Source organism: Corvus moneduloides, chromosome 1 (assembly GCF_009650955.1).
Source record: "Corvus moneduloides isolate bCorMon1 chromosome 1, bCorMon1.pri, whole genome shotgun sequence".
In the NCBI taxonomy this organism is placed as follows: domain Eukaryota; kingdom Metazoa; phylum Chordata; class Aves; order Passeriformes; family Corvidae; genus Corvus; species Corvus moneduloides.
In genome coordinates this window covers 144,335,886-144,351,429 of record NC_045476.1, presented here as the reverse complement: position 1 = coordinate 144,351,429, position 15,544 = coordinate 144,335,886, and positions in this window count along the sequence as shown.

Genomic DNA, 15,544 nt, shown 5'->3' with positions numbered 1-15,544 from the left:
AAATAAGAGAGGTGTCCAGACCCACACAGCTTGAACTTCAGGGGAAGCAGAGCCCATCCTCACGCATTCGGTCCTGAGATACTAGTGGAAGCTAGCAGCAAATTTTGGACATGAATCAGATATTTACAGAAACATATGCAATTTCTGAGATCCCAGCTTCTGGATCAAGCCCCCCTGTAAATTATAGTTCTACTTTTCAAAAGACAAGGTAGGGAGTGTTAATTAGCCAAAAAGTTCTTGCACCAGCCTTTTGTAAATGGTGTTACAGGACTATAATTTTCCATTCAGCTCTCCAGGCAAGCTTTTGCAGATAGGATCTCATTCCCTTCTGGATTGTCACTGTATTTCAGAGAAATGTTTCAATCCTTGTTGCTGTCAGAGAAACTAGTGACTAGACAGCTCTACCTGGCAGACTCTGTCCTATAGCACACTGGGCACTCCAACCTTGGTCCAGCAAAGGGACAAAAAAGCACATGAAGATTCCCACAGAAGTCAGTGTAAGGAGCCAGTAACCTCTGGATCAGGCCACCAAAAATGCATGGAGGAGCCACCAAGTGGCTAATACTGTCATCTCTGGATATGGTTCTTCAGAGCGATGAAGTGGTGAGTCATGGTCAGTTCCTAGTCTGTACACCTCTGCTATGTGACACTGGATTTCACTGCAAACATTTTAAGTTTCTCCAACATGTGCCCCATCCTCCTTGTTGACAGAAATTAGTGAGTCATTTAATTAAAAAAAAAAAAAAAAGCTTCCTATTAAAGTAAGGAAACCATGACAAAGCAAGATACATCAGTGGTAAAAACAAATACAGCTTGCCTAGCAGAACAGCTATCCTATTATCTCATCCACATGGCACAGGCAGGGGAAATTATAAATAGCAGCAGCAGTAGTGCCTGGGAGTTGCATCTTGGAACCAGTGCCTCTGGCCACCTCCTTCAGGCTCCCAGCGGTTGGCAGTGAGGTAGAGGGCAGGGCACAGCTAGAAAATTCCCGTCAGCCCTCTGCCCCCTGCTTAGGCAGGGCAGGCCCCAAGCCAAGCACTCGTGGGGGGTGCAGCAGGCAGGCTACCACCAACCTGATCCCAGTCAAAACAGCAGTGGAGAACAAGGCTCTTCTGTTAGGAAACACAGATTTTCCTGGTGCAATAGCTGAAAGGCCATGGGGAAGAGATGGAGAAGGTAACTGTTCTTAATTGGTTGACCTGACACTTGCGATAATGGTAGATGATGTAGCCTTGGCTGTGATAGCCCCGTTTGCAGCAGGGAGAAAGCCTTTGTGCCACTACTATGATAGTGGACTAAAGAATGGCAGGAGGAGAGCCAGTAGAGCTGGGAGAGCCTCTGTGGGCTGGCTCTCATACCAAAGCTGGGAACAGAGGGTACCAACTACTCACTTGTTTTGGGATGGCTTTGTTAAGGGTGTAACTATGTTCATGGAGAATAGTGAAGGAAACAGCCTGAGCACCATTCTATTGCTTGCATATTGTTTCAACGATATTGGGAGACATGGATGTACATGAGCACTGAATTGCAAGACCCTCATGATAAGAGACACACAGATCCAGACCCAGCCCAGTACTCCTGAGTGGTTCCCACTTTCTTTTGGGTTTCAGACCAGCACACTTTACTGGCAGCATGAAGAGACATTAGTCACAATTGATAGTTCATCTGATGGACAGTAATTTGGGAGGTCTGGTAATCTGAAATATCTTACCTTGTGTAGGGTCAAGCCAAGCTCAGCAGATGGGATGGAACTCAAGATAGAATGAAGAAGTTTTTTATGATGAGGGTGGCAAAACACTGGAACAGTTGTGCAGAGAAGTAATGGATGCCCCATCCCTGGAAACATTCAAGGTCAGCTTGGAGTTCTGAGAAACCTCATATACTTGAAGATGTCCCTGTCCATGGCAGGAGGGTTGGACAAGATGACTATAAGAGGTTCCTTCTAATACAACCTATTCTAGGATTCTATTCTACAATTCTAACCTGCTAACTTGACTGCTTCAAATCCTGTGTCCCTAGCCTAAGATCTGTATTTAGTCAAGATACTCACTCCTGGCTCCACAACCAAGGCAAACTTCATCTCCATGACCTATGTGAAGGTCAGGAGGTAGGTGTGATACCTACTGGTTTTCAGTATGGAAATCATCCCCAGGTACAGATTCAAGGCACAATCCAGCTCATGAGCAGCACATGGAGGCAGCATGTGCTCCAGGGCCTTGATGGGCCATGGGACATTCTGCACCAAATAAGACCAAGCTGGGACCCCTCTGCTCCCAGTTTGTCTTTCAGGCTGATTTCCTCAGTGACTGAGAAAAAAATCTTGCAGAATCTCCATAATAACAACAGGAAATGCTTAAAAAACAGGCTATGGCTCAAAACAACCTGCCTGGTAGCTGCTTGCAGGAGAAGGGCTGGGACACAGGAAACTGTGCCAGGCTCTTCAGAGCTGGTGATTCATGTTCTGCAACCACAACCTGGCCACAAACTTCTGTGCCAGCAAAGAATGGGGCAGCAACTAAGGGGCTTCAAATGGTCCAAGGTAACAGCTAGGGATCTGTCAGGAGGCTGAGCGAGAAACAACACAATGATTTAAAAAAAAAAAAAGTAACTCAGAGAACAGGAAACTCTTGGACGGAACTCTTGTTCTGACCATCTTGCAAAGGGGGAAAAGGGGGATGAAGAGAAGCAATTTGCAGATGCGTGAGCAGGGCAACGGGGGAAAGGGGAGCTGCAGAGTGCCTCACCACCACCAGCAGCCCTGGCAGTGAGGCGAGTGAGGGGGTTCACCCACACAGGCAGCTGGGTTCAGCTGGGTTCACTTCTCCCCATAGCCCTCAAGTACTTCCTGCAGGTTGCTCAGAGGCACTTGGAGATGGCCCAGATCTGTGTCCTGCCTTTACAATGTGCTGGCAGCCTGTCTTAGCCAGGTCTCAGCATTGCCAGGACATCTCCTTCCCCATGTTTTCTTCCCCCATGGCAAAGCCAGGAGACAGCAGTGTGGAAGGAGCACAGGGTGCTGCTGGCTGCCGGGACTTGTTCTGTGTAGGTAATGGCAAACTTTTTCCTTCAGGGAAAGGAGTTGCACAATGGGTTGTGTATTCCTGCCTGCTGCAGTTTCTCACCATACAACCCTTCCTTCTGATAAGCCAAGCAATACATGTCAGGGCTCCTGTTTGCTCCCTGGCAGTGGGAATTAGTGGTACATCCTGGGTATAAAAAATGCTGGCTTTCAGGCGGACCCAACAAAAAGAACAAAGACAGAAAGGGGATAGGCAGGAAAATTGAAGAGCAGAGATGAGTGCAAGATACAGGTAACTGGACATCGGGTAAAGCATGGAGGCAAATCCCTTTCCAAGGGAACAAAATGCAGAAAAGAAAGCCTTTCATTTTGGTGCTCCAGTCCCAAACAGCCACCATTTGGCTACAGTGGCAGAAGGCTTCATCTATGACAAAGAAGTGAAGGTGGGGCAAAAGCAAAATTATACAAAAAATCAGGAAAGCCAAAGCTAATTAGCAGCAGAATTTCCTGTGGAGTGGTCTGTTTTGGGACACTCATGCCTTCCTGGGACTGATCCTTCTGGAGCAGAATACAGGATTGTTTCCACTCTCAAAATGACAGAATTACTCAGAAAGTGAGAATGAAGAGCCATGGGAAGCCAGCCCTGTTTTTCAGTTCCACATTCCTGTAGCCCAAGGGTAGTTGTGGATTCTTCACAAAATCACAGAATGGGTAAGGTTGGAAGGGACCACTGGAGATCATCTAGTTCCACCTCCCTGCATGAGCTGCGTCTCCAGAGCACATTACTCAGGATTGTGTCCAGGTAGCTTTTGAGTCATTCCAGAAGGAGACTCCACAGCCTCTCTGGGCAGCCTGTTCCAGTGCTTTGTCACCCTCACAGTAAAGAAGTTACTCCTCATGCTCAGACAGAACTTGCTGTGCACCAGTTTCTGCCTGTTGTCTCTTGTCCCATTGCTTGGCACCACTGGGAAGAGCATGGCTACATCCTCTTGACACCCTCCCTTCAGACACTTACAGACATTGATGAGGTTCCCTCTCAGTCTTTCCTTCTTCAGGCTAAACAGGCCCAGCTCCTTCAGCCCTTCCTCCTAACTGAGGTGCTCCAAACCCCTAATCAATTGGACTAGATGATCTCCAGAGGCCACTTCCAACCCTAACCAACCCTGTGATTCTGTGAATCACCTCCATTACCCTCTGTTGGACCCTCTCCAGTATTTTCCTGTCTTTCTTGAACTGGAAATCTCAGACCTGGACACCGAACTCCAGGTGAGGCCTCGCCAGGACTGAGCAGAGCGACAGGATCACCTCCCTTGATCTCCTGGCACCCTATCCTAATGCACTCCAGGGTAACTTTGGTCTTCTTGGCCACAAGGGCACTGCTGGCTCATGGACAGCTTGTTGTCCACCAGGACTCCCAGTGCAAAGACTTCCTCCTGAATTTGGGAATTTTTTGGATAATAATCTGGCAACATCTTGGCTGTGCCCCGGGGAAGAAATTGAAGCTGTTAAGTCTGAGCTGCCCAGCCAGCTCTTATGAAGATGGAGGGGGAATTGCTTTTATGCAAAATAGCTGAACAGTGACAATTTGTTTTTGAAGACCAGTAACCTGGCTGCAGTGGCACTGTTGCAGGAAGCAGAGGCTGCTGTTAACCTCCTTTTGACTCCAGTGAAGCTGTGCTGCTGCCATGTGAAGCTGGCTGCAACACTAGGGAGCACAGGGACTGCTGAACAACACCCAGCATGAGCCCCACGGGACAGTGATGTCAGAAAAGACATGGAGGAGTTAGAACTCCCCCATCCCTCCCTGCTCAGCTGTGCTAGCTGGCATCAGTGCCCTTGGGCTTTGTTCTTTGCCAACATGATATGGAAGATGATTTTGGATCACTGTGCTCACTGCTGCAGATCCCTTGGGAGTCTGCCAGTGTGCTGTAGTGATACCTGCTTATTCATGCCCGTGCAGCATGTACCACAGGCAGAGAGCACAAAAACATCAGCAGCAGAGCTGAAAGGTGTAGCTGGATGAAACAGACTTGTTCTTACAAAGAAAAATACCTGGAAAAAAACCCTAGCCAACTAGAAGAAACCAGTCTACATTCACGTGTAAGTCAGATCCTTGTGACTATCAAAGACAAGTTGTTTGACTTTGCATTTCTGCCTCTCCAAATCCAAGTGCACATTCACAAAGACTTCCACACTCAAGACCACTGTGGTACGTGAGCATCCCTGCTCTCAGCGCTGGGGCATCTGACCTGCTGAAGGCCCTCACACCTCACACACAACAGGCACAACCCAGGCTGAGAGCTGCAGAAGATGGCAGCAGCAGATTCCCACCAGGTGAAGATCTGCACTGGGATGCCCATCCCTATGCTGGCTGGACATCCCCTCTGGTGCTGCATGCCTAGCTCAGTGTCATGTTTGGTGAAAGTACTGGGTGCCTCTGTGCCACAAAGCACATCACTCAGTCTCTGGCACCCTGCAACAGCCAGAGGCATTTGCTACTTTTCTGAGCTCTGGATTTATTTTCAGTCTGCATTTCATGAAGGCAAGAGACTTGTATAATCCCAAGGCCTGACAGCCTGTTTCTTTTCCTCAGTATCCCTAGGTAACCTTGGTCAACTTTGGCCAGGATGCCTCAGATACACTAGAGTTCTGATAAATTTACTGGAAATTGGTAGCTGGGCATAGAAGAAAGAGATAGCAGCAGCCCTGTCCAGGGAAGGGAGGCTGAGCTCACCTGGTAGGAGCTTGGTCTGGTGGCAGATGACATGCCACTCAGCACATTCCCCAGCCACCTCTCAGCACCTGGGCACAGCTGGGGTGGCCATGCCCCCAGCTGCCTCTGGCCCAGCAGCAGCATCACTGGCAGTGAGATTTCATGGGCCAGGCAGCTCATCAGAGCTGCGTTTTGGGAGCCTGGTTTTATCCATTCCACTGCTCAACAGCTTGTTTCCTGATGCTTTCAAAAACTGGCAGCTTGCAGTGTATGAAAAGACCAGTCTTTTTTCTACATTTATATATTTCCTTGGGTTGCTTTTGCAATGACATTTTTAGTAGCTGTTTCTATTTCATTTTCCTTTCATTTTGGGTTTCACTATGCTCCTTCTACTGTAGTTAAGAATCACCAGCCACTTAATGGTTCATCTTCCATTTTAAGCAGGCATGTTTCAAGTATTGCTTGTCCATAGGCCTTTGCCACATCCTCAGTGGATGACAGCTGACATCCTGTGCTTATTCAGAGGATCCTGTCACTTGTACTGACAGAGCAAGTGCAGAGCCGGGGGGAAGGCTGCACGTGAGTGTAGTAGGAACCAGGATGGAAGGGTTTGCCTCAGGATGCTCCCCAGACTATGCAGGCCAAGCAAAGAGAGTATCAGAGATGTTTCTGAAGCTCTTGTTTTGAGTGAAGTCTGTAGTGCTGGGCTAGATGTAATTCCCTCTATGCTCCCTTTCTTCCAGTCCCCTTTTGGATGGGTTATACACAGCCCTAGTGCTATGCTTTGCCCTCCCCTTCTCCTCCCAGCCAGCAGCTCTGTGTGGAGCAGAGCTCGTGCTCCACCATACAACACCCGTGGCACCCAGTCCTGGCCAAGGTGGAGCAAGGCTGATGTTGCAATGAACTGCTGGTAACTCGCTCCTCTGGGCCCAGTCACCAGTGTCTGGCTCTCTTACTACATCCACCAGACGCATCAGCCTGGGGGAGGAAGCCCTCACCAGGCATTCATCATGAGGCTTTCCAGTGAGCTTGCATGGGAAGAACACTCTATCACAACTAAGGGTTTGGGATTTCTCACTAGAACACCGTAAGTTCGGGACAGCAGGTGCATGCAACGTATGGATGGACACTGAGGTATGGATGCTTAGAGCAGGATGAACATTTCTAGAAGCAGAAAGGCACCAAAGCGTTCAGATGCCTCTAAGACACCCAGAAGCAGGCAGCATGTGCCACAGGCTCCAGCAGCCAGTGCTTTTGCTCTGCTCCTCTGCAGAAATGGCTGAGACTCAACATCCCAACACATGCTTCAAAATAAGTCCAATTGCTTCAGCTCCCCAGTCAAAGGCGGCGAGTAGTCATCTTTCCTAGGAAGGGTGGGGAATTTGTATATTGTTACATCTTTTGCTAATTTTTGCTTTACTTGTCTCTTGGAGCTGCAGGTAACTGGACAGGATTGACTCCCTTGCACCAGGGGAAGCAGAGTCACTCTCAGCTGGGAGGAGAACAGCCCCAGCTGTTGAGGGGCCAAGGACCAAAGATGGGTCTTTTAGCTTCGCGGTTATCTTAGTTGGCTGGAGAGCTCCTGCTCCACTTCCAGCCCAGTGCTCCTCTTCCTCTGCTCACTGACTTTCTTTCTTTGCAGACTCATACAAAGCCCAAGGGGAAAGGTGCAAACCTGGCAAGAGGAACAGAGGCAGTTCTAGGAGTCTAAATTGATGACCTTACATGACAAAAAAACCTAAGTGTGTTTTATCTGACACTGATAATGTGGCAGCAATGGGAGAGGAATCTGGGTCTTCAGAGAGACCACGGTGCTTAGCCAGAGACACACCATCTATTTTCCACACCAGCTGGGCCCTGCCCTTCTGTGAGGACAAAGGGGACACGAGCCAAACATGTTAGACATTTAATCCTGCCCTAGACACCTCTTACAGTTCTTAGTGAAATCCCCCTTGCCCTGGACAGTCACTGAAATCCTCTTCCCATCCCCAGCCCCAGGACTTGAAGCCCCTCTTGATATATCATCTCTCTCTTCAGTCCTTTCACCAATATTCAAGCCTTAAATCTCTCTCCTTCCCTTCTGCTCTCCCCCTTTTTTAGGCAAAACAGCATGATCAAAAAATAGTGTTAATTATTCCTCCAGAATTATGCTGCAAATGACATAATTTCACAGGAGGCCATGAGGCCATTTAGCATTTTATCAGCACTGGAACAGTTTCCCTTTGTCTCTGGGCCACACACCCTGCTGCTATCTTCTGTCAGCACTGGCTCTGGGAGCAGATCTAAATCACTAAAACATCCCAAATTAACTCAGTGCAAAAAATAAAACCCAATCCTACAATCAACCAGCCCTTAAGAGGGAAGTGGTCAGGACAGCATGGACTGGAGAATGGGAGAAAGCCCTGAGGACAAGGGAAGAAGGGAGCAGGAAAGGGGAATAGTCATTCTCAGTGGTAACAAGCCCCTGGGTACATTCAGCAGATGATGGAACCACAAACAATCAGTCAGTGCCCTCTAAAGGATGGCCAGGCAGGGCTATGTTCCCAGTCTGTGAAAACACCAGGTTTGGCCACAATGGGTCCCAGCTGTAACCCAAAGTGCTTTGGAAGCCAGACACCACAAAACATAGGTCAACAGAACAGTTATCATGATATGTAACAATGGCAGCACCCTGCTCCCCACCTCACACAGGTAAGAGCCATATTGCAGGGCAGTGGCTGCCGGCCAGTCTGATCCCTTTGAGCCGTGAGAACTTTGCTGTGGTGTAGTAGTGGAGAGGGGAACAGGGTCAGCTTTAGCCACAAAGCACATGTCATGCTATGGGCAAGTGGTCTGCCTCCTGTCACAAGCAAGGCCCACAGTTTGGCAACGCAATAAATCAAGCTGCAATGTCCTAAAATTTGGTTAAAGGCAGAAGCATTTACTGAAATAAACTCCTCACAGTGCAACACATTTGTCCAAACAATTGTGTTTGTTTAATTTATATGAGATGGGGCTTTATGCAGGTTCTGTCATCTGTGCCTGGGTCAGAGTTTCATGGCACTTCCTATAAAGAGCCTTAGAATATCTTGAGTTGGAAAGGACCCACAAGAATCAATGAGTACAACCCCTGGCCCTGCACAGAACCTTGGAGGTTTTATCGTCTGTTCCTTTTTGTTCTCCATCTGCCCCTTTATCCTCCACGTCACCAGCTCCCTTCAGTCACAGATCCTTTCAATCCTGTTTGCACCTTCTCTCTGCTATGTGCCAGTCTCTTCCTGCCTCAGATCTCAGGTCTTGTGTCCGACTCAAAAACATGTTTCTCCAGCCCCTCCTGCCACGGATGCAAAGTCACACTGGAAATGGGAGCACAGCATAGAGATTGTGCTGGCAGTGGGAGAAGGGAGCCTGGCAAACCGATCCACAAATCCTTAGGTGGGTGCAGCATTGTGGAGCCGACACATATTGACCAACGTGAGGAGTGAGAGTTCAATCAAGCCAACAGAGAGTCAACAAAATCTCATTCAATTACGCGTCTCCATGCCCTGTGCGCTCCTTCCTCAGCAAGCATCCTTCCCATACCATGCTGCCCCTGTGGACCCACCCCAGTGCTCAGCATCAGGCTGCAGGAGACACACAGTCTGCCACCCACTCTGCCTCTCTGCCCTCCCTCAGTCTCGCACAGGCCTGTGAATCACATTCTACTTGAGTTTCATTTTGACTTTTCCTCTCTGTACTTGGTTTTCAGACAGTCCCTGCAGTTTTCTTTTGCTCACCATGTGAACTGAGATAATTAATCACAGGCTGGCAGGGCCTGCAGGGCTGCGCTAGATGAGCTGCAGGCTGGTGTCTCAGACCAGCAGGATTTCAGCACTGGGTTAGGAGATTACAGGCTACTGATTCAAAGGTGGCAGGACCATAATAAAACAGTCAAAGCACCTGGACTGAGACTGTGAGAAAATTTCAGGGCAAAGCATTATCCATGGAACACAGAAATTTGTCCTGTATGTGGGTAATCTCAAGTCATAGTGAACAGCTAAAGGACTTTATCTATTGAAACGGACCAAGGCATCCTTTGCTATTTGGTCCTTCTGGTTCTCCTGGCAGTTGAATGAATTGCAGATGGTCCAGTGAAAGTCCATGTTTTCTCTCAAGCAACACACTCTTATGGTACTACCATCAGCCTTTTGTAAATGGAATATCCACACAAAATCCCCACAACACAAAAGGTCTGGCACTTCATCATGCACAAGTTGTGGACATAGCACAGCAATAGCAGCTTCCTCTGGAACAGGGAATCACAGATTGGCACATGCTGGCACAAGAATCACTATCCTGTACACATGCTAATTCAGCAATGCCCATCTGAAACAGATTATCTGTTCATGCCAGAGCTCACTCTAGTCTGACCCACTCCCTGAGCCAGCACCACAAACCAGAACACTTTCCATGCCCTGGAAGAGCAGCATGAGAAAAGAGAAAAGGAAAGAGAAAAGAAAAGGAAAGAGAAAAGGAAAGAGAAAAGGAAAGAGAAAAGGAAAGAGAAAAGGAAAGAGAAAAGGAAAGAGAAAAGGAAAGAGAAAAGGAAAGAGAAAAGGAAAGAGAAAAGGAAAGAGAAAAGGAAAGAGAAAAGGAAAGAGAAAAGGAAAGAGAAAAGGAAAGAGAAAAGGAAAGAGAAAAGGAAAGAGAAAAGGAAAGAGAAAAGGAAAGAGAAAAGGAAAGGAAAGGAAAGGAAAGGAAAGGAAAGGAAAGGAAAGGAAAGGAAAGGAAAGGAAAGGAAAGGAAAGGAAAGGAAAGGAAAGGGAAATTCTGCACTTCCACTGGGGATAGAATGAGAAGGAACTGCAAAAATGGAAACCTCGGTCAGACATTAGGAAAATAATTTCCAAGTTAAGGACAGTAAGGCCCCAGACCAGAATAGACTGCCTTAGAGAAGACTGAACTGCCATTCTTGGAGAATTTATATGAAAAAACTTGAGAAATCTCTGTTGGGATGATACAGTGTTCATATTTATCATGTTTTCTTCCTGTCTCTTCCCTACACCATCCCCCCCGTCCCTCCCCAAAATTCTGCGTCTTTAACAGTCTATAATCTAGGTGCTCACATAGAAATATGGCAATAACTTTGTTTCCCCAAGTACACAACATTTTACAGTCACTGTGTGGCACTTCAAGGACACTCGGGAACAGCAGCGCAATACTCAAATGTTTTTGATTAGAGTACTTCTATTACTGAGTTCCCTGCCGGCTCCGTGGCTCACACGCACGAACACACAGACGCAGGGATGGCTTCAGTAATATTAAGCTGACGGCAAGGAGTTGAGAAGGGTCCTTGTGTAGAGTTCCACAGAAAGCAGTTTATTGCTACAACTTGTGAAGGTTTCCAGAGGCAAACGACCCCGAGCATGTGGCAGCTCAGGGTAAGTACAGGGGTGAGGCTGACACCAGGAGCCAACCGGGGAACCTGAACCGGGGTACAGCACCATAACTGAACATGGCATTCTGGGAGACTGCCTTACCAAGAGCTCCCTCTGTCCCTTGTGCCACTGGCCAATCAGCCACCACATACTTCAACTCTTTAGGAAGAAATACTGGAGCTACCAGTGGAGGGAGCAAGCCTCAGAGTTAACCAACTCCAACTGTAGCTAATAAAGGGCAGAGGGAAACACCAGTCTGTTTTTCACAGTACCTTGATTTGGTGATTTCTTAGTGAGAGGGGTGGATTGTATCTGGCAGAGTGAAATGGAGCAGAGGATGTTGCTGAGAGGCTGTATTAAGGACAGGGATGGAGCAGCACGAAGCTCACTCTTGGGAAGGAAGAGAGAACTGTCAGAAGACCCAGAGCAGCTGAGCCTGTCCTCAGTGCAGTCAGTGACAGCCGGGCATGGACCTGCCCTGCTCCTGCGTCTCGCTGTCCCTCTACTCCAGACACAGCCTTCCCAGATCAGCTCCTTGCCCAGCCCCAGCTCCAGTACCTATTCCTCTGCCCATCCATCTTTCCAAACCTGATAGTATCTCCTAAGGCTTAATAATTAACCAATTCTTAGAGTGAGGAGGGGGAGACAAAGTATACTCGAGGCAATATTCCTGACCAAACTTGGTTCACTACATTCCTATTTCCTCAGCTGCACTGGGCATTAGGGAAAACAATCCCACTGCATAAGCCTGTTGCTTTGTTTGCTTCAGGCACATTACAAAGTAATTAACTATTACCTTTCCAATGTCATGATTGCCTGAGAATGACACTTCTTTCCCTGTTCTGTTGCCAAAATGATTTCTCCTTCACAAGTTCAGTGAACAGATATACAGCTCTTTGTATGAATGCAGAATAGTCCCAAAAACAAGAGAGCAAAATTGCTTTTGCCCACATTCAAGAAGACTCAAAATACAGAGCTCTGAGGTCTTGACATACCTTCCCCCCCCCCCCCCCCCCCCCCCCCCATTTTTTATGAAATAAATTACTCAGAATTTGTGTTTGGCTGGGCTCAAAAGATTATCTCGCACTGAAAAGACTATCTGGACTAAGTAGGCTACCAAAAGCAAACAGTGTTATCAGTCAGGCACTTAGTTTAAAGAAACTGGCACTCCCCTTCAAAAGGTACATGTTCTTCCTTATCTCTTTAACACAGACCGTCAAGGTTTTAGCTTTCACACTGCCAATTTAGCACATGGCAGTGCTCTGTAGCTGAACAGAAAAGGAAAACGCTGAGATGTGAAAATGATCAAGCAGTTCCTGAACTCAGAAACAATGTGTGTATTCTAAACAATAAAACCTTAACTATCAGCTGTGTTAATAAAAAAATCTTCAATATTGGCACTTTACAGATACTATTTAAAAATGCTTCCTGTGGCTAACTATAAAGCTGGGTAAACAATAAAACCTTTCTAACTATTCAGCTGTGTTAATTAAAAGAAAATCTTCAATATTGGCACTTTACAGATACTATTTAAAAATGCTTCCTGTGGCTAACTATAAAGCTGGGTTTGCATAATTTCCAACAGTTTAATGCTATCCATCGTGTATCAAAAAGTCATAATTCCTAGGCAAGAGAGAAAATTTATTGAAGTCTGAATGAATTTCAATAACTTCCCTACTTCCATGATAACCTAGAATAAAACCAATTGCATTCACAAATCATAATACCATTGGCACAAAAGAAAAATCTTGTGTCTGCTTAGAGCTTTAAGTTACAAAGGATCTTTATCTAACTTTGGTAGAGCTTATGCTTAGAAATAATGTATCTGGAACTCTGAAATATTTATCAATTATTGTCAGTGAAAAATATTGTGTACACTTTACTTTTTTTCCTATTTGTTAGTTCTATGAACAGTGAGCTGAAAGGAGGCAACATGTCCAGGTAACTTATCTGGATTGCAAAAATACTTCAAAGATTTATAATTAAAGCATTATTGCCCCCCATTCAATCCCTGTTTGACTGCAATTCCCTGAAGCTGAGTTATATATTCTAGCTAAATCTCAAACCAGGGGTTTCAAAGAGGAAGTTTCTGCTAAGAATGCCAACTTCCAGGCCCAGCCACCCACGTGTAACACCTGCAAGGACAGGACACACACCCGGTCTGGGCAACAAGCCCAGCTGATGACACAGGTTCTCTACAGTGACTTTTATCAGACACCATGAAGAACTTGAGAGCAGCAGCAGAGCTAAAATGAATCTTGGAGAGATCCAGATGAGAATATCAGGTAATACTCAACAAGGGCTCTCCAGCTAGGATTCCTCCCAGACCCCAAATCTCACTCAGGGCTCTGGACTGCAGTTCTGGTGAGCAGTCAGCAGAACCAAGCACACAAACGTCTACGTCCTTTGCAAGGTTTAATCCTAAATCAACTAGGAGAATTTTGCAGTATTAGAATCTAAAGTTTAATGCAAATTCTGTGCCTCAAGCATGAAAACATTCTTTCCTGTTGCCTTAAAACACTTACGCCACATCTTGAAAAGTCAATTTGTTACAGAGGAGGACAAGATACTGTTCTGGGCACCATGAGAGGGGCTATACCTACCTCCTACTGTGACAGGGCTTTTCTCTATAGTCCCCTTTGCTGCTTTGAGGGGGGGCAGTGGGGAGGCAACAGACAAAACTTTTACTACGTTACACGCTTGTTTCGGGTCAAAGCCAAAGGAGAGCAATTTTTGAGGACAAGACTCAAGAATATGCTATTTTGCTGAAAGAACAAATACTAGACAAGTTTACTTAGAAAGCTACAGTGCTTTTAAGCAATAATTTGAACTCTTTTGGATATCCATATAAGGTTGAGAGTGCATTTTTACTGCCTTAATCGCATTTAGTGTTAGAAAACTCTGAAGTCATACCTCGTTAAGAGACAAGATCTCCAAGAAGTCCCTCTCTATGCTGAAAAAAACTTGCAAATTTGATTCCTTAAATTGGGTAAAGGAGAAATGCCTTACCATGCTTTGGGCTCTGTCTTGCCATTGTCCAGGAGTGCCAAGGGTAGAAACAGAGCAACTTAAATCACAAGAAAGAGCAGGAATACACCAAGGGAAGAAAAAACATGTAATAATATGACCAAGTGCCAATGACAGAAAAGTGTGAAAGAAGCAGCAGTATGAAAAAAGACAGTTTAGGGAAAGGAGACATGCTGAAGAACAGAACCATGTAAGGAGAGGAAAGACCAGAAACAGTACATAGTACATCCTAGGGAGGGCATTATAAACCAGTATATACAGCAGGATGTGTTCATGTGTCAGCTGCTTCAGATTCAAGTTGGTACCTCAGTTTAAAGCCAGGGCAGGGTGCGGGCTGAGCAAAGATGTCACACTTTGCCATGGCACACACAGGGAGATGCCAGCTCTGCCATGGTTTTGATCACCTACAACAAGAGAGAGTGAAACTGCAGCAGCTACAGTGCAGGTGGAATCTTCACACTTGACAGCAAAATTCCACAAGTACTCCCCCCTACGACTCTACTTAAACGCATAATGGCAAATGCTGGTCAAAGAAAAATAAAACATCATACAAAATATAAAACAAGACAACAAAACAAGATACAAAACTGCAGACCATTCTTTTTCTTTATGTTGAAATAGAAGAGCAGTTATCTTCAAGATTTCTGCAAATCCACGATCTGGCTTCCTGCCTTAAACTTGCACTAATGTTCAGCGTTTAGTACAAGTGTAAGTACATGTACATTTGTTTAGCAGAAACAAAGCACATTTTGTTTGACTCTACTATTTTACAAGAATCTGAAACACATTTAATTAGCTGGTAATAAAAAGCCCCATAGAATTCTAATTGATAGGAAAATATTTTCCTTTCTCACAAAAGGATTAATTTTTTTCAGGACTAGAGAAGCCAGCTAAAAATAAAGCAAGGTTTTTCAAACTGCACAGGATTGCTTTGGTGTTTAAGGAAGGACTAAAGGCGGCACTTTGTACGATAGTGTAGTTGACATGGTGGTGTTCAGTCAAAGGTTGGACTCGATGATCTCACAGGCATTTTCCAACCTAATTGGTTCTGTGATTCTGTGTGTGATTTTCCCTGAAAAATTCTGTATATGGCACAACTCACGAAACTCAGCTGACAAGTTTCCACAGGTATATTCGCAATGTGGCCTTACACCACCTCCCCAGACCACCCGGGATAACAGCGGTCACCTCACCCACCCACAGAGCTGCAAAAAGATGCCCAGTCAACTCCCAACGCCTTTCAACCTACAGCCCGAGCTTCTTTAGCACAAAACACAGCGATAAAACACGCTTAACTTAAGGAACGACCAGAGCAGAGCCTAAACGCTAAACTCGGTTTATTCCCGGCCTAGTGACACTATTCCTCCCGAAGCCGCAGCAGCTCCA